Here is a 19,145-nt window from a genome sequence, read left to right as displayed (position 1 = left end):
TTCAATCCATACGAATGAACTCTGAGTGGAGGCCAGAGATGGTTGTGCAGCTGACTTATGCGTGTACACAAACCATAAACACAACATTTTGTCATGATGCATTTGTATTTGTTGTTGTTATTGTTCCTTGGTATCTCAGCCAGCGTGATGTATAACAGTGGCACCTAGATAGCAAAGTATGCATCCAAATTGCTGGATTAGTTCTTCGCACATCAGCACCAGAAATACATTGCTGTCAGAATCAGTGCTCCTGGGTGCAAAGAAACATGCAGCAAAACCAGATGGTTTTAGACTGATTGGGAGGAATCACTGAGACAAATGCCACTTCTGTGATTTTTACCTGCGTTATACACAGACACAAAGCTTTAAATCATGAATGGAGAAATAGTTAAGCCAGTGTTCTAGAGAAAATGAGAGTTTAAATTTACGATTCATGATTTGTTACTATACAGAGGGTGAATTATAGACTTGCTAACAATCCCTTGTTTTGAAAAGTTGTGATACTTTCCTTCAGAAACCTCTTTCAGATATCCGTATTTCTAACGTCAAAAACTTCCCTAAATGTTTTACGTACATTAAAGTGTCACAGTTCCAATGCTACTTTTCAAACAAGAAGTACAACTTTTAGCTTCTAGTACTATTACGTGCAGAATCATAAAAGCTTGCAACAAATCGTATAAATCGTATTGTTTGCCTGCATAGTTGTTAGAATTTCCAGATGAGTTGAGCACTCAAGAGTTGCCTATTCCATGAAGAAAGTTCCTAGCTGAGACCAATCTAGTAGCCAGCTAAGAAAATGCAGTTGAAAAAATGCACATGGACTTACATACCTTAGCTTCTTATTCCCTTTTACCCTTTAAAAAATGTTTTGAGGCATTTTTTATCATTTCTGGATGCCACCATCAAAAATGAAGAGAGGGAACATAGCTTCTTCATTTGGTTCTGCAGGTTGGTTACTCTTTTAAAATAGGCACCAGTAGCAGGTTACAGGACAGCACACTTTAGAGTATGAAACTTTTATACATTCAAGAAGAATTTTCTCATCAATGCACAGCAAGAACGTAGTCACAATGCACTAAAATTGCAATAAATTAATAATTTTGATTAATCTGGTGCTTATCTTTGGGCTGGACAGACAATTTTGTGGATCTGTGACTATGAACTCGTAAGAAGCAGAAGCTTGCCTTTTGCTTTCAGAAGTGCATTATTTGTCCAGGGTAACACTACAGAGTTTACTGTGCTGCATAGCAAGCCCACTTTTAAATTTGTTAGAGATTAGGACATGACCTTTGAGAAGGATTAGAGAATCTGGAATGAATAGAGGTCAGGAGGGATGGGTTGTTTACGAAGAGATTTAAAAGGAGGGGCTGAATGATTCATAGCTTTTTGTAGAATTAAAACCTATTAATTGATCATTTATTCTGCATTTTCACAAGATTATATGCCTCTGATCGAGATCTTTATTGGATTTACAGCCTTTAAAAAAGAGAAATGAATATCTGTATGTAAAAGAGGCTGAAAGAATGTACAGGTTTTATTTCAACTGTTTTCCTAGGTTCATTAGGTTTTCTTCCCCAGTTTTTTCTAATTTTTCTCTCACCTCAGTTGTGGATGGCTTCACACAGTGCCTCATCAGCCACTATTTCAAATGTTCTTTGGGGATGAAGCATGCCAAAAAGGAAGATGGTAGGCCCATCCGCAGAATTCTTAAGTGTCAGGTGTACTAGAGAGCAGTGGCATCACTGAGTTTTTCTAGTCAACTTATGGACATGGAGGAAGAAATTGAAAACCAGAGAAAACGTTGCTGAGTTCTCAGGTGTTTATCACTAAAAAAGTCCAATATAATGACTAGTTGGGAAATAATAGTCATAGATTTTTAATTTTTTTAAAAGTTGTCTTTGGATAAATTTTATTAAATTTTTTTTTTTTTTCCCCTACTTAAAGTACACCATAGGAAAAATATGTGATTGTATGTGAGCTACTAAATATTTTACGACGACTTTTTGGGGAGTGACCCGAATAATTGATTTATGGTTTAATGTGCCATTCTAAACTCTGAGCCATAAAATTGTTGTAGCTTATAACACTGTTTCTTGTTTCTTTGATATACATATAGAAAAGAGAGCAATAAGCAATTCTCTCAATACGTCAGCAACTCATGAAGATGAAGAATGATACTTTCATGTCCCAGATTGGTGAGAAAGCATGAAATGCACATTCAATGAAAATTCTCAAGATAGTCTGGTATCTGTGCAGGGAGCTAGGGAGGAAAAAGGAAACTTTGCTTCTGGCTGTAGAACCTTGTAAGAATTCTAATCCAGTCCTGGAGCTGCCTTAGCTTCATTTCTGCTGACCCACCAGGACTTCAAAAATGGCAAGGTAAAGGAAAGGGCTAGTCCTTACCTATAGTCCTTACCATTTCTTATAGTAAATTTTTATTATAGTTTAAAACTTTTTAGTTAGATTGTTATGCAATATGGTCCCTGAAAAAAAACACTTATGTCCTGTGTCCCATTTGTTTAAAATTCATCTCCCTTCATAAAAATTAAGAAATAAGTCTTAATTACTTTTTGGTATCTAGGCTTGGAGTAAAGGCACTCGTACTCCTTTAGAGGTGTTACTTTATATTTTTCCTTTCTGACTTTTTGTTTGTTTGCAGTAGTAGTACTAGAAAGATGGTTTGATAGAGAACAGATTATTGAAAGTAGATAATTTATGACAACATAGTACTGCTAATGACTTTTTAGAAACATTGGTTCAATACCATCTCAGAGCTAAAGGGTCAGATAATACATCCTTATTTATGTTGTCAAAATACAGTTTAGGCTTAATCTGACCTATTGATGTGGTTTCATAGTTCATCCCACCTGGTGTTCCCTTATTATTTGAACATATATATTATTTTTTTCTTTTTTTTTTTTTTTTGGATTATTCATAGTCAGTTCTGATATAAGCCAATTTTCAGTAACAGTTATTATATTACAAATGTTACAATTTCATAACAAAGGGAGAACTAAAACCATTAAAAGAAATATCTCTAAATACTGTGCCAAATTTTCTCTTTTGGTCTAGCTTCCTAGCAATAATTGGGCAGAAACCTAGGCTGTCATCTTCACAGAAGCGTGGACATAAGCAGACATAAGCAACCTCAATGAAGGGAATTGTTCTAGAGGCTGATGGGTGCTGGATCTGGAATGACACTTTGCTCTGTTCTCTCAATTTGTTTGTGTCATGCTGGGATCTACCATAAATCACTTCTTGGGCTACTTCAGCCTTGCTGCTTGGAAATTATTTTGTAAATGGAATCTGTTCATGTTTCCTTTTCCTCATCATTCCCCAGCTTTTGTATTCCCTGTAGGGTGCCACTACTATTTTGTCCCTTCCAAAGAGTTGTTGCCCCTGGATGCCAAGCAGGTAATCTCAGCAGGGTGTGGTTCAGAGCCCATTCCAAGGTGTGCCTGGCTTCACTGCTTCAGTAGTACCCCAACACACTGCGATGGCACTCCTCACGCTATATAGAGCTGCACTGGGCCAAAGAAAAATTGACTTCCCTGATTTCTCATACTATACTGAAATGATGTGATTTTTTTTTTCTTTTCCTTTTAATACAATAAATTACAGGTTTTAACTTTTTCCACTTGAACCAATCAGATCTCACAGCGAAAGAACAAAACTACAAGATGGTTTTATGCTAGTCAAGAAATGCATGTATGGTCTAAGAACTGTTGAAATTCGTAATGCAACCTGTCAGCAAGAATATGCAATATGGTTTTTAAGCACTGTGTGTGTAGGCAAACATGCATGTGTAAGCAGTCATGGACTTAGACCATGCCATCCTTTATTAAAAAATAAAAATTAAAAAAATTAATCAAATAAAAAGTATACTAGAGGTAACCGTAAAGCACTAGGTGGCAGACTTGCTATACTCAGAAAAATTAAACTCAAGAACATTCCAAGGAGAGTATTTTAAAGGATAAATAGCAAGTAGCACTTTTAGTAAAACTGTTAGCAGAGATTTTCCAGATATTTAAAAATTATGTTGAAGCTTAAAGGGCATAAACAATAAATTTTAGCTGTTGAAAAGATGTTTGTTTTAGTTGAGTTGAGAGATGTGTACCAGCAGTTTGATATTTTGCTACTGATTTGTGGAAGGCATGTTTCATTTTGGGACAGCATTAATTTAACCTAAATACATATTGTAATTGTAAAACTGTCATGCTTGACTTAAAATAATGAGTTCCACCAATTATATCTAACACTGATTGACTTTGATACAGACTGAAACAATTTTTATTATTTATTAATACAGTAACAATAATGACTCACACTGTCTTTTGAATATATGGGCTTATACAAATAAATTGTATTTTAAAAGAAATCTTCTTAGTGTTTAAAGAGCCTAGTGGAACAGATTATAGTTTGAATCAGACAATTCTAGGATGGTTTGGGAAAAGATTAGCCTCAACAAACCTACCAAATCAGGACATATAAAGAGCAACAGACAAACAGAGTCTTTGCTCTGAGCTAAAATAACCACAAACAAATGGTTGCCTTCCAGAGAATTAAAACAATAACTACACCAAGAATCTGAAGCTTCTAATAAAGTATTATGATCTCACCCCAGGCTCTGTGTACTCATTTGCCAAACGCAAGGTTGGCTTGTAGCTTTTTTGGGCAGGCTAAAGAACAGTTTTGCTGCCAATCATTTTCAGACTTTACTGTGAATTGGAGAATCTTTCCGTGTATGTGTTTACTACCCTGGACAAAATAGCTAACTCCTATGAAGAAGAGAATAGTAAATAAACATACATTATAATGTATACAAATAAAAGTCTGAATTAGAGGCCTTCATCACCTCATAGACTGCTTCACAGATCCTATAATTATTTTTTACCTTATTATCTTGCAAATATAATATGTGCTATGACAGTAAGGTATCTATTATTATGAAATATAAACGAGTATACATTATGATTATTTATAGAACTATACATTTTGAAAAGCTTGATGAGGCAAGAATGACAAAGACTCAATATCTTGGAGAACTCATTCAGAAGAAATGCTTTACTTTGTAGGGGACTCTAACACACACATGAAGTAGTTTCTTCTATGGAAAGAAACCAATGCAAATATCTACGTATGGACAATATTTTATTTTGTCTGTATATTGAGCTGGGATTCATAAGGATGAGTACTTTTTGAATCCGTATGCTGTATATACAACGTGCTGTGTATGTGTTTGTTTCCCTGACATGTCCACAAAGACAGGAGCTGTCACTTCTTAAACACCTGGGAGGCCTTAGAGCTCCCAAAGACTGGAGTTGTAAGAAGTAAACGGAATAGGAGAAGATCCATCAGTGTCCCTTTACTTTACCTTCTGACAGTGAAGGGAAAACCTTTGTGGTAGTTTTACAGTAGTGTTGCTTCCCATGCTGACTTCCCAGGGAAAAGAGAGAATTCTTGATCAGTGCGACTTCAAGGCAAAATCTTGAACCAATTGAAATAGGAAAAAAAAAAACGCAGAACCCTGACTTCAGTAAGTGGCTTATAGTTTGTGGGAGAATTTGTGTTGGTTACTTTGACTGGAAGTTTTTCGACATAGTAGTGCGTTATTCCATGTCAGCTGCGGTACTTTTCTCCACTGGCAAATACAAAGTGCTTGAGGATAGTGTAGCCTCTTCCGTTATTACAGGCTGAACACCTAAGGCAACTATCTAAGGTACACTCTTCAAGTGTCTTGCATCCTGAATCACCTAATCTTAGCACACGTATCTGTAAAAGTCGAGAGAGCAGTCAGTAATATTTTCAGCTTTAGAATTAGTGTTGTGAAGCCCTTGCAGAGTATTTGAGTGAGGGGCTCTGTTGGATTGTTTAAATAAATTGAGGGTCATTTCTGTCTCAAGATGATGACAAAACCTTGGATTATATAAACTTGAAGAGATCTTACATTAGGTTAAATGTGGACATTGTGAAGTTCAACTATCTGACTGGCTAGCTCCCCTCAGTTTCAGCATATTGTAAAGTAGTCTGTGAGTCCTTAATACTATTTTATTGTCACCTTTTCTTAGCTTGAATTGTGAATATTGTTTAAAAATATATGTTCCAGAAATATAATGCGTTGACAGTGAAGTGTAATTCGCTAGTCACTTGATCTAAAGGGTAATGCTGACATGAAATGGAAGAGCAAACTGTGTGAGGTCAAACAGCAGCAGTATACATTAGCAAAATAGATACAATAGCAAACAAGACATTAAGGGAAAGTTCAAAAATATAGGTGTCAAGGAGTATGAGGATAGACTGGTAGAGAAGTAATATATATGTATTTGATTTGTCTTTTTATGTTATGGGTAAATAAATACGCTTTACTGTGTTATCCCCTTAAGGTAATGCCACAGCCATCAGAATAATTTTGGAAAAATGACAATCAAGCTATGTAAAATGTGGGCAGAAAAATCTTAAAAGAGCAAAAATCTCACGTTTTTCTCATCAATGAAATGACAATTTTAGAATTCTACTCTTGATGAGTAGAAGTTGGTATCTCTTCCATAGGGGTTTGTGAAAATAATGGCTAGACAGATTTTTAAAATGTTAGAGCCTTTCATGGCACTAGGAATGGCTAATGAAAGAAAAGATGAAGACAAGTCATTCTTAGAATGAACAGTAGACTAACTGGTGGAAAGAGGAAAATGAAATTAATCTAGGGAAGATAATGTACGACTACATCATGCAAATATATCACTTCATTGTCAAGGATCGCCTGCCACAATCTATGGTCTATAAAGGTCAGGTATAGATGATATGAACAATCTGTTTTTCAAATACCAAAACCATACAGACTGTCAGTATTTGCTACAGTTTGCTGTTCCGTTTTACATGATGATTCGGTTCCTAGAGAAGCTGTGTCAAGAAGTTTGTGCCTGATAGTCGTCACAAAGTAGTGGTATCTATCAGTTGTTCTGTATTAAGCTAATAATCTGAAAAAAACCAAACAAACAAACAATAAAAGGAGGTTTATTCTGTTTGTGCATTTCAGTTAGCAGTACTTTCTTTCCATGACGAAAAAACCCTCATGAATTAATGAAAGCACAGCTGAATCTGGTTCCTGGTTTATAGAAAAAATAGTGCTAGGAAAATAAAATATTTTTTTAATGTCTGGCAGCTATTTGACGCAGAAACTGAATTTTCCAAGTCACTTTCAGAAAGAAGTCAGTGAGCCCTGCTGCGGTGGCCAAAGTTCCCGCTATCAGGCAAAGAATAAATCTCCTCTGAAGAGTGGGTGACTGCATTGGAGCTGAGAAAAACAGCCTTTTGGGCTCCGTGTTTCCTCCTCTCTTGTTTCCATTTGCTTAGTTGAACCAGACAGTTTATTATTTTATGTGCTTAACTGCCAGCCCTACAAACTAAATATGTAGGAAGTGGAGAAAAGAATCTGGGTTTATTTATTCCCAAGTTCGTCACTCTATACTAAAGGTTGAGGTATTTCCTCCTGTCTGTTTTAAAGGCTGTGTAGGCTGGATTAGGCAGTATTACAGATGTACTCCTATTTGTGAATGTTTGGAATTTTAATATTTCATCAGTGGTTTTTGCTGAATTAGCACTTAATTCTTAGCATGAGCAAAAAGCAGTGAGAATGTTATTATTTACTCGATATATTACCTATATATTATATATATACCTGATGGTGTTCTAAATGAAAAGGTGCTTGTGTTGCATCTTCTTTTCAAAGTTGTAAAGAAAAGCTTTTCTACTGTGCAATGTGCAAGTATGGTGATTTAGCATATTCTATTTTTTACAATACAAGCACCTGTTGCAGTTCATGACTTTAAAAGAGAGAAGACTGCACAGTAAGGTATACGACATGGATCATTTCTGTCTAGTATTCAGTACAATTTTGCTGAAAGTGTTCTGGATTTATTTGCTGTAAGAGATTTTATTTCTCAGAACTAACATGTTCAGATTGTTTGAGAAACAGCAAAGAATATCAGCAAAGTTGAAACATCTCAACTTCAATTTACATTGTGTATTTTGTAGAAATCATGTGGAGTCAAGCAACATGGGATAAGTTCTGACATTTGGACTGTAGATTTAAGGTTTCTTAAGCAAAGTTCAACTAAATAATGAGAAAAAGGAAGGAAGAGAATTTTGAAAATGTTGAGATATTACAGGAGCACCTATTTATCTGTGTATATTTGTAACCAATTTAAGAAATGCATGTTCTGTCTTCTTTTAAGGCCAGATAAAAACTCTGCTAATAATCCGCATATTGTGTGAATAACTTCTGACTGTTCTGAATTTATATGAAAACTTGAACATATACATGTACAAAAGCATAAACAATTTTAAAAATAGTATTAATACTTTTGCAGTGTCCATATTATGGGCATTGATCCATTTTAGAAATAAAAATCAATTTCTTTATTTTGAAAAGGAAACAAAGTCCCTTATTTGTAGGGATTATGCAATAAACTGAACATTAAAAGAGTAAGATTTAAAATAACATTAAGATTTGACAAAGACAAGAAACATCCCTCTTGGCAATAACACATGAACTCCAACAATAATTTAATGCAGTTTCTTAGATCATAGAATCCCAGGTTGAAAGGGACCTCAAGGATCATCTGGTCCAACCTTTCTTGGCAAAAGCACGGCCTAGAAAAGATGGCCCAGCACCCTGTCCAGCTGAATCTTAAAAGTGTTGAATGTTGGGGAATCCACCATTTCCCTGGGGAGATTATTCCTATGGCTGATTGTTGTCACTGTGAAAAATTTTCCTCTTGTGTCCAATCAGGATCTCCCCAGGAGTTTACTCCTCGTCTTTTCCATGTGACTCCTTGTAAAAAGGGAGTCGCCATCTTCTTTGTAGCCACCCTTTAAATACAGGAACATGGTGATAAGGTCTCCCTAAACCTTCTTTTCTCAAAACTGAACAAACCCACTTCTCTCAGCCTTTCCTCATATGGCAGACTTCTCAGTCTTTTGATCATCTTTGTGGCCCTTCTCTGGATCCTATTTCTACCATAATATTTTAATGAGATTCTTTTTTCTTGGTTTTGATTGTATTTTTCTCCTGCTTTTCTAACACGTCAAGAATATTACAAGAATTAAGATATTACAAAGACTGTCTATTGTGACAAAACAAAAGTTCATTTACTGAGCAGTTCTTACTATCAAGTAACAATACGTATATTTTTGACTAATCGTAATGCCTATGCCGCGGGCTTAGGAAATGCTCCATCATTGGAGACATCTAGATCTCTTGTCTAAAATTGATGTTTAAATAACTGCCAATTGATGCACTTGCTTTTCTTTATTGTTGCTTCTTTTACTAGTATTTTGTTCATAATTTTCCAGTTCACTGGTTTCCAAACTCTGTTTATACACCATGATCCTGGGCAGAACTTGAAAAGGGTCTGTAGCGGTTCTTAGAAACCCTGTTAGTTGTTGCAGTGTTTTTGGCTAAGAGTTTTTTGAAGTATCTATGAAAAAAAAACGAGATCTGGCTGTGGTCCATGGTTTAAAAACTTTAGGAACACCATCTTCAGACTGTATGCTTAGAAGAAGCCAGGTAATTATATATGTTCCTCAGTTTTTAGATCTCAGCAAGAAGTCTCCCCTTGCTTACCATAACATTGACATACCTATATATTTATTTCTGTGACAGTTATAGTGAGATGCATCTCACTGAACTAGCTTTTTGAAACTTGTGTCCAACCTTAATTAACTTTCTAGGTCTTTCTATAGTCAGTAGAGACTCAAGGGTTACTCATCTGACCTCTGTGCATATCTGTCTTAGAGATCAATCATCTTCAGAAAGTTTTAGTCAATATAGAGTAAGTACAGACTATTAGTAACATTTAGTTAAATAAAATGTTAACACAGGTCAGGTTTTTCTATATCTAGCCCTCCCTTAGGATCAATTGACAACTTATTAGACCTCTACAAAAAGCAACTGAAAATCTCATAAAAGATATCTGTTTAAAATAAAATGTGGCTATCCCTATGTCTTTTTGTGAGCTTTTTAGCCTAGTACGTTTTTTGAAGTACAGTAAAAGAAACAATGAATTGTTATTGCTGAGTGTTTTTTAAAAACTTTGAACTTCTGTGAAATTCATTCTCACATGCTCTTTCTTTACATGGAAAAAGAGGCATATAAATAGTAAGTGCTGGAGTATTTTGAAGCTCATTCTGCCATCATTACATTTAACAAAAATGCAAGTTTTGCTAGTTTATAGTAAAGGCTTCACAGTAAATGACTTTTTGTTTTGTTACAATGGACGAGTAATGTTGGAGACCAACATATTTCAATGTAACAATGAAAATGAGGCAGTGGATGACTGTTAGATTCAGACAGAGGAATGAATCAGGCAGCTGCTCTGAAAGTTCAAAATAATTATCCTGACTGAAAATAGGTTTGGTGCTAACCCTCTAACTTTGATGTAATACAAGCAGAATTTATTTTGGTCACAAATGAATATGATTTATAGCTTTTAATAATGGAACTTGGTTTCAAAAGCAACATTTTTGCTGGTAGGGAGGAATATGAATAGGACTGTTCTCAACAAACTCTTACTGGAATTGGAGAACAATCACTCGAAGAAGCAGGAGAGAGATAAACTGCCTGTGCAATGAAGAGGTGAAAGTATGAATTTTAGAATCAGGATGAATAGAGAGTTCCCTAAATAGAAAAATGTGGGAAGACTGACTGTGATGGGTCTGATGCTGCAATCATGAGGAAGGTTCCTACTCTATCTTTAAAAGTTATTTCAAGAAATAAAAATAGAACAGCACTATTTTACGAGGTTTCTATTCAGAAAATTAGTTATTGTAAGTTCAGTAATACAGAATTATGATGAAAATGTACCAACTCAGGCACGTAATTGTCTGTTTGCCTTTTATTGTAATGAAGATATTGAAATAATATTTCTGGTGGAAGTGAGATATTGAAATATAATTTCTTCACTGTAGTCTTAAAAGTTTTTATTAATACATAGATGGTTGTACATAAGGCAAGCCATTTATTGAGTGAATGAAGAAGCTTTCCATCTTTTTGTTACTCATCCTTTGCTAATAAACATTTTAATTTTCTGTTTCATGGCTAGTACTCTTATAGCGTTACCATCTCTTCCTTCAGATTTAGTAATTATCCATCCATCATCATTTCAAGTTGGCCGTAAGGATTCCCTTTGAGTAAACACATGCTGACATCTTTTGATGTCTGTTACACTAGTTTTCATCATAATTTAATTATTATTATTAGTTATCAGGAAAAAAAAATGTGGAAAAAAACCCACTTTAGTCTTTGATCGGATAAAGATGATATCATCCTCACCTAGCATTTATAAAATGTGATAATTAAGTTGTAGTTGGGAATGAGACGATGTTGTGAGTGGGTCTTGTTGCATACTCTGTTTGTATGACTGTCTGACATATTGCAATATTTTTGGCTTAGAACATTTGTTTACCTTTAACTTTTGGAGGCAAAATGCTAGACACGTTTCTCATAAAGTCTGTATATATATGAAACTCTTTTGCCATGTCCTTCAGTTTTAGAAATGTGTATGAAGAAACTATGTGACAGGAGCCATGGGAGAATGGTCAGTGGCCAAAGTTAGAAAACCCGTTAATGTGTCCAGTTCTGTACATTCTTACTCTCTTTCTGGGAACTCAGGGCTCTCTGCTGAGAGGTGTAGTGAACTGGGATACTCTACTGGAAAGATCTGAGGAAAGGGATAAGCAAGCTCATAAGTAAAGTAGTTCTCTAGAATTTACTCCTGCCTGATTCTCAAAATTACTTAATAAAACCCCTTCATTGCAATACCCTATTTAGGCAGTGAGTACCAGGAAAGTGGAAGACTTAAGGTTGCTGACACGACAATTTTTGATTCGCTTCTTTGTTAGGGCATGATTTTACAACTTTTAATAACATGGCTACATAATATTTCCCAAGGAACTTTCCCTCTACAATGCACTGAATGAAATTGTAGGGAATGAATCAGTGATGATGTAATGAAAAGCTGAATGTATGTTCCTTTCCTCTTTTGTTGTAAAAGTAGAAAAAATTACGATGAATGATGGAAGAAACTGAAAAATAAGAATACTATGTAGTGTTATATTACTCAAAATAGTAGGAAAAATCAAGCTCTAGGTATTTCAGATTGGCTACTCATGATTAATGCATGTTTTTGTCCTTGGTCTCCTTGTTTCATTTCCTGTCCTATAAAATGGAACTAATAATGCCTGCTCTTCTCACAGTAATGTTGTAACAAATGCATTAACTTTTCTGAAGAACTTAGAAAATGATAGTGATGAATACTATAGAAAGCCACATTAGAAATTAATTCTGTCTTTTGAAAAGGGTTTGTGTAGTATGTAGTAAATGAGGCATGGGCCCAACACCGAGTACTGAACGTAGAACAAAGTGTTGAATAGCTGCCCATTAAGTGAGCACTCAACCAAAAATAATTCGCAGGCACCCTTGATTGCAGTGGTTCATTTTACACTCTTAATATTCCTCTTTAACATACTTTTTTGTATATAACTTTATCACTAAATATATCCAATTTTTGAAAAAATATTTAAAAAAACATTTTTTAAAAATAATTACCAGTGTAGTTATATATTCTTAGAGAGTTGTAGTGGCATTGAGAAATACTGAAGCAGAATTTCAAATCAAGACTACTGTCTGGCCTTTATTCTTTTGGGAACATTCCAGCGTTTTAGAAAACACAAAGTTTTCTTTTAATACAAAAGCTTAAGTTTGGGAGTAGGTCTGTCCCTTGTTGGATATGAGTATAAAACTCCCGTATTAAGCCATATTAACCATATTAAAAGTCATGGGCCTTCATTAAAGAAAAAGAACAGTTTCTTGAAAATTAACAGCAGTACTAGGATTAAACGATTGCTTTGAAATTTATTTTCCTCGTTTAATTAAATGACTTTCTTCGCCTAATTATGGTTGTGTTCTCACATGCGCTCATTACTGACATTTTGAATTGATTTTAATGACTCCTTTTGACTGTGAAAGCAGTCAAGGGTTTTGAAAAAATCAAAATAGAGATGTGAAAAGACTCAATAACTGTAAGTCCTTGTTACATTTGACCGTTGACGATGTCAGGATGGTATTGTGTCTTATCTCTCAACATTCTCCCTCTACTTTATTCCATGTTTTGTTGATACAAAATGAAGCAACATGCCTGGGAACAGAAATCAGACTGCAGGACTCCCCTCTCCCCACTGAGTCCCTGCGTCATTTGACTTCCTCTGGTCTCTTTCTCTCTGTGCAAATTGAATCTTTTTTCCCTGCTGGTATGAATCCTTCTGCTGCTTTTCTCTTGCCTACACTAAGGTGATGGGGCGCACACCCTGCTAGGCAAAAATAGGGGGAGTTGGGTTTAATACTATCAAAAAGAAGGCAGCCTCTAACATGTTTTCCTGGTGAGAGTTCTGAAGAGGAGGGAGGCTACGCCGCAGCGACGTGGTGGCTGATGTTTGTGCTGAGCTCTGTAGTAACTGTGCATAGGATGCACTGGGCTAATTCCTGGAGAAACTTCGGCTTGAAAATACCCAGCTTGTGGATTCCAAATGCTGTGTGTGATGGGGAATTAAGATCTGAGGTGTGGGCTCTGAGTTTGTGTAGTTTGTCCTCAAGAACTTTTCCTGTGAAACTTTGGACACAAAAGTTCAGGGAGCTTATAGATTATACTCTAGTGTGTTTCTGTTTAAATTCTGTCTGGCTGACGCTTGAGTCACCTGTATCTTACATCAGATAAGGTGATGAAGGTCTGGGCTGCGTTTCTGATCCAACAACACACGAGGCATTTTACAGTCATTTGTACTGGCACAAAGCGGGAAGGGATTATTGCTGTCGTAATGTGATAGTGGTGCTGTTGCTGTCCCTTGCCCATTGCTGTGGAGAAACTCTGAACATCATTTAAAAAAAAAAAAAATTATTTCAAACATATGAAGTGGGAAAATGTAAACATAGATGATGTTGATGGCATAAAAAAAATGAAATGCTGGATATTAAGATTTTAGTGAAACAGTCCAAAACTAAGATGAAACTATCTTTTCTGTATCTTCGAAAGGTCGGGGATATGTAGAAGAGTAATTATTAAAAAAATGGTGTGTTTCAGGTAAATTCTTTTTCAGTTAACTTCTTTACAGAATGAGTGTTGTGTTTTTTTAATAATAATGTCATTAACATTTTTTCCATAGTTAAGAGTTTATGCAGCACTCAAGATTGTTAATTACCTCATCTCTTTGGAAAATCATTATAGCTAATTGACACTTTGTAAATTTAAAATGTGTTGAGAATTTAGATTGAGCAAATATATTTTTAAAAAACATAGGATTCATATTCTAGATTTTTTAAATTCTTCCAGAAGAATGAAAGAGTCATGAAAATGAACCACAGAGTGCTTTAGTAGTAGTTCTAGAGAATCAAGCATTTTATTCTGTAATTCACTGATATAATTCTATAAGTTTGTATATTTCATTTTTGGATGTTATTGGCCATTGATAATATTTTGATTGCTGCCTCTTATATAAGTGTTGTTTGAATTTGTTTGTTTTACTTTCAGAGTTCACCAGATTTTGAAAACAGGTTTAAAATCTTGTTTCTGTAGGTCAGCCAGATGAAAATTATAAGATTTCTTTTATCAGTTGTTGCTTATGACAGTTTGATGATTGTTTTTAGTATTTGTTATCTTCATGCTTTCATTGTAATCCTATGCTACAATATAAATGCAGTGAGGTGGTTTTTTTTTAGTTTCTGTTTATGTGTGATCCAAATTTCTTTCCTAATTGAAGCAGTCTGTTCCATGTGTCTTTATAAACAGAAGCACTTAGGAAAAGTCTCATGTGTTTATGTAAAGTGTAAACATACTTATGGTGACTTTTTAAAGGTTTAAAATAGAAATAGAAATACATGGAGTAAAATCTCAGGTTTCTCTAAATTCCTGATTGTAAATGTACACAACAATATATATCAACAGGATATACTGAATGTACTTTTAATAGCTATTTCTACATTTAGCTATTATACATTTGGCTATTTATACTTTTAACTATTCAGAACAGTTTGTTTTTTTACAACTAAGTATTAGTTTAAATTTTGTATTTCTTTTCAGGCTAAGCTGTCTAGGCAGAATGGCACTATGAATTGGGCTGTACTGTGTAACTGCTTAGTTTGTTTAAGTGCACTTATACGATGTATTGGCATAGATTATGTTTTAGGATTATGTTCAAGATGGGGCATGGCAGCGGGAAGGAAAGCTGTTCTGCCTGCTGCAGTCTGTAGAAGGTGAAACTTTCCGGAGGAGAGGGAGGTGATATTTTCCCTAAGAGCTGCCGAATACGTGTGGGGGAAGTCTCTCCTATGGTATAGGCTGAAACAGATGGAGAGAGGGAGGAAGGAGAGTGAGATAGACAGCAGCAGGATGCAATAGATGGAGGAGAGACTTCTGTATAATCCCTTTTAATGTCTACTCTCACTTTGAATTTAATCTTAAATCAGTTCTACTGATTTATATTCCAATAAAATCTAGCTTTAGAGCCTTCCAGAGATTTGAGATGTTCAATTTAAGAGTAGGTTCAGGCAAATCTTTCTCAACATTTTGACCAACCAGAAGTATTCTCACTATGAAAATAAACCTTCCTCCAAGCTGTAAAACTTCTTTAGCATACTTTTGCAGTCCTCAGAAAGATGGGGAGGAATGTTTGCTCAGTGTCAGCTCTTTCATTTGCACCCAACTTTGTTTGCACTGTTGAATCGTGTAACTGCATGAGGCAGTGCTCTCCACTTCGCTCAAGACTTACACGCTTTAAGTATCTTCCCTGAATTAGAATCATCGTGAAGAGATACATATTCCTGCTTTGCAGCATCCACTTTGTGGCCAAGATAGGTTTAATTATTTTGTCCCTCTCTACTGCAGGTCTCTCTAGAATGAAAACTTCTCAATTTGTGTCCATTAGCGCTAAGAAAGGTGCTCCTTCAGAATAGTTGGGTGAAGATTGTCTCTTCCCGTTTTGTAGTGCTGGCTTGGCATAAGTTAAAGGTCCTTTGGCACCTTTGAAGAATCCCAGGGCCAGTTCAAAGTGTTGGCTCTCAGAACTCTTCTTGAATAGCACAAGCTGTATTGTTCAAGGTTCTTTGAGTACTACAGAAGCAATAATGGCTACAGTGTGGGATATATAACCATCTGATACTATTACCGGAGTGATTACTAATTAATAACTCCATAAAATACTTTGGGATATTCTGAGTATAAAAGGTGCTATACGTAACCAACTGTTACTGTTTTTCATGGTTTACTGTAAGTAAAAATGCAGTAAAAAAAGTGGAAGCGTTTTTCTGGTTTGTTCCAGATGGTAAAGTTATGTATAGTTTAACATCTTTTATCAATGTAAGGACTTTTGCTGCATTCCTTGAAAAACAATTTCCTATTTTCTTGGCTTTTAGCAAATAAAATGTAGATTTTTTCAAAGAAACAAACAAAAACCCACCAAACAACAGCAACAACTAAAAACCCTGTGAAAAAACAGTAATTTTTTTAAAGATTAAATGACTTGGAAATTTTTTAAACTTGTGTGCAGAAAAGTTGTTCTTTCGTATCATTGAGATACAAGAATCCCGTGTCTTTTCCCAATTTTGCCTTATGATGAGATCTTGTGTATGTATCACTGCTGGTCTTTGGCTGATACTCTGCATCTCTGAGAGAGCACAAGACTATGGCATTTTCAAATGGTCATTTTCTCTATATCGTGAACAAATCAACAAGATCTTGTTCAGAATTTCTGAAGGAGTGCATGCTGTGATGCTAGTCCACCGTATGTTTACAATAAGAATATTTGCAAAGATTCATGCTAAAGCATTCACTTGCATTTCCTAGGACTCCAAGTGGACCAGATCAGGAGATTTAGCATATCTATACTTAGCCTTTTGGCCTTGCTACTCATGATTATTAAAGGGTTTATTAATCCCGTTAATAGAGGTCAATCTCTACTTGCCGTCTTTTGCTGTCCTGCTACCTTTAGCTATGTTCTGGTGCAATAGTACTCTTCCCGTTAAATATGTAGATGTGGCACACTGTTACTAATAGAGTCAATGAGACTTTATTAATTAGATTTGCATAGCTACAGAAGTGTAGAGTAGTATTAATAAATAAATGGGGTCTTTTAATTTAATATTTATTCATCTTTTGCATTCATAAGCTTGCAAATACCTGATCAAAACTCATTATCTAATACATCTATATCAACTTATTCTTATTTGAATAATGAAACTGTGGTGGCTAATAATAGAGAAAGTGGACTTTTCAGCTTCGAAGGTCATGGTAATTCCTTTCATGTAACTCTTTTATCTTCTAATTTTCTTGCTACATTCTGTTTTAAAAAAAAAAATGTAAAATTATCATTAAGACAATAGAGTGGTCTGTATTCATGCTTCATTGACCAGTAAGCTTTTTTCTCCTACGTCAGGCTTCCCATGGGATACAATAGAGTGTATTTTTTCAGATGATGTGTTGCTGCAGAAAAGGTGATTGTCAGCAGTAAACAAACTATTGAGTCCAACAAAAGGCTGACACAGCTTTTTCCTGCTTTGACTTAATCTTTCACTCTGTTTGTATTTACTGGTTTTGTTTTTACGATCACATTTTTTTTATTTGTAACACACTGCTCGTGTGGTATTGGTGACTAGTAGAATGTCAAGAGAGGGATCAAAATAGGGCTTTGAAGTTATTCACTAGGATGTAGCATCAAAGATGACTTGCATCTAACTATGTTTTAGCGTGCATAAAATAGTAATCTGAATCATGTATGAAGTATTTCCTTATTTCCTGTTACAGAGGAAGGAAACAAATCTTTAGATCCCTGTAGAACCATAATGGTCAAAGAGTTAGATGATTTATTTTGTTAGATCTGAAGATACCTGCCCCTGTAACAAAGCATTCAAGATCCATCCACTGCACCCACCTCTGGTTCACAACTGTCTGTTGCAAAAGGTTTATTAATCTGCCAACACAATTTACATCTCCGAGGGCTCTGCTGATTGTTGACTATCTGACTGCACTGAACATTGCCTTCTGGGATTCTACGTAGCACCCTCTGTGAATTGCAGCGACAGTCATCCCTGGTGACTGGGTCTTTTTCTTGTGTTATGGAGGTGCTGGAAACCTGCTTCACCCTGACAAATCAAATCCACCCCTATCCCCTCTTCCTGTATAAAAGTTCCTTTTGAGTCATTCCTAGTGCTATGACCCAACTGTGGGTTAATCTTATTCCTCCAACTTCAGGAACACAATGGGACAGGTCAAAACTTGTATCTCCTGACTTGTCCCTATCATTTTATGGTCCTTCCAGGAAGGATTAAGCATGCTTTGGGTCATTTGGTGGCAGCACTTTCTCCCTTCTGCAACTATGCCAGCTTTAACTGGCCATCAGGTAGTGCTGTTGGTGTGCAGTGACAGAAATGGCATCATTAGGAACTGCCTGGCAGACTCCTTTCCTTTCATGGGTTGAAAGAAAAATGTGTAGAGAAAATGTCATTTGGAAGTGAAATGTAGTCTTGTTGAGTCAATAGTGAACCACCATTTGTGTGTCCTGTGTGAAAAGTTTATACCACTTGCAACTTAGAAAATCTTAGAATTCTGGCAATTAAAAAAGTACTTGCTTGGTGGTCACACAATTTCTATCCAAAATTCCACTGTGCAATTTTATTATTAGCAATCTTATTTACTATAGTATTATGCCTTCATACTCTATAATTTTACTGGAGATGCAACCTTTTTTCCAAAATTTTAAACATAGTAATTTTAATGTGTTAAAGTATTGTAACTGTGTACATAATTTACGTAATAGAGTAAAGCATATGACTGTAAAAATAAAATATTTAAATGTATGAACAGAATATTTGAATTATTATTTCAGAGTAAAATTAAGGAACTGATAACACTCTAGCAAAAGTTGATACTCTATTTTGGAATAATTACTTAACAAAGAACGACTATTTCAAGTTATGTGTAATAGCTGCTCTGACTTCATGATAGAATCTGTTTCTTAATTTAGTTATTTTTCTTAATTTTATTTTTTTGGTCACTGCTTCACTTAGTTTTATTTTTTTTTTATTGCTTCAAGACATTATAGTG

General features: G+C 35.3%; 1 protein-coding gene across 1 annotated transcript in view; it reads left to right on the top strand.

Annotated features, from left to right (window-relative positions):
* ATRNL1 (attractin like 1) overlaps nucleotides 1-19,145 on the top strand; it is a 526,301-nt gene that overhangs the window by 205,515 nt on the left and 301,641 nt on the right. The window lies entirely within an intron of this gene.

The sequence above is a fragment of the Tauraco erythrolophus genome, chromosome 9 (assembly GCF_009769465.1).
Source record: "Tauraco erythrolophus isolate bTauEry1 chromosome 9, bTauEry1.pri, whole genome shotgun sequence".
NCBI classification, from domain to species: Eukaryota; Metazoa; Chordata; class Aves; order Musophagiformes; family Musophagidae; genus Tauraco; species Tauraco erythrolophus.
This window is presented reverse-complemented; position numbering and strand designations above follow the sequence as displayed.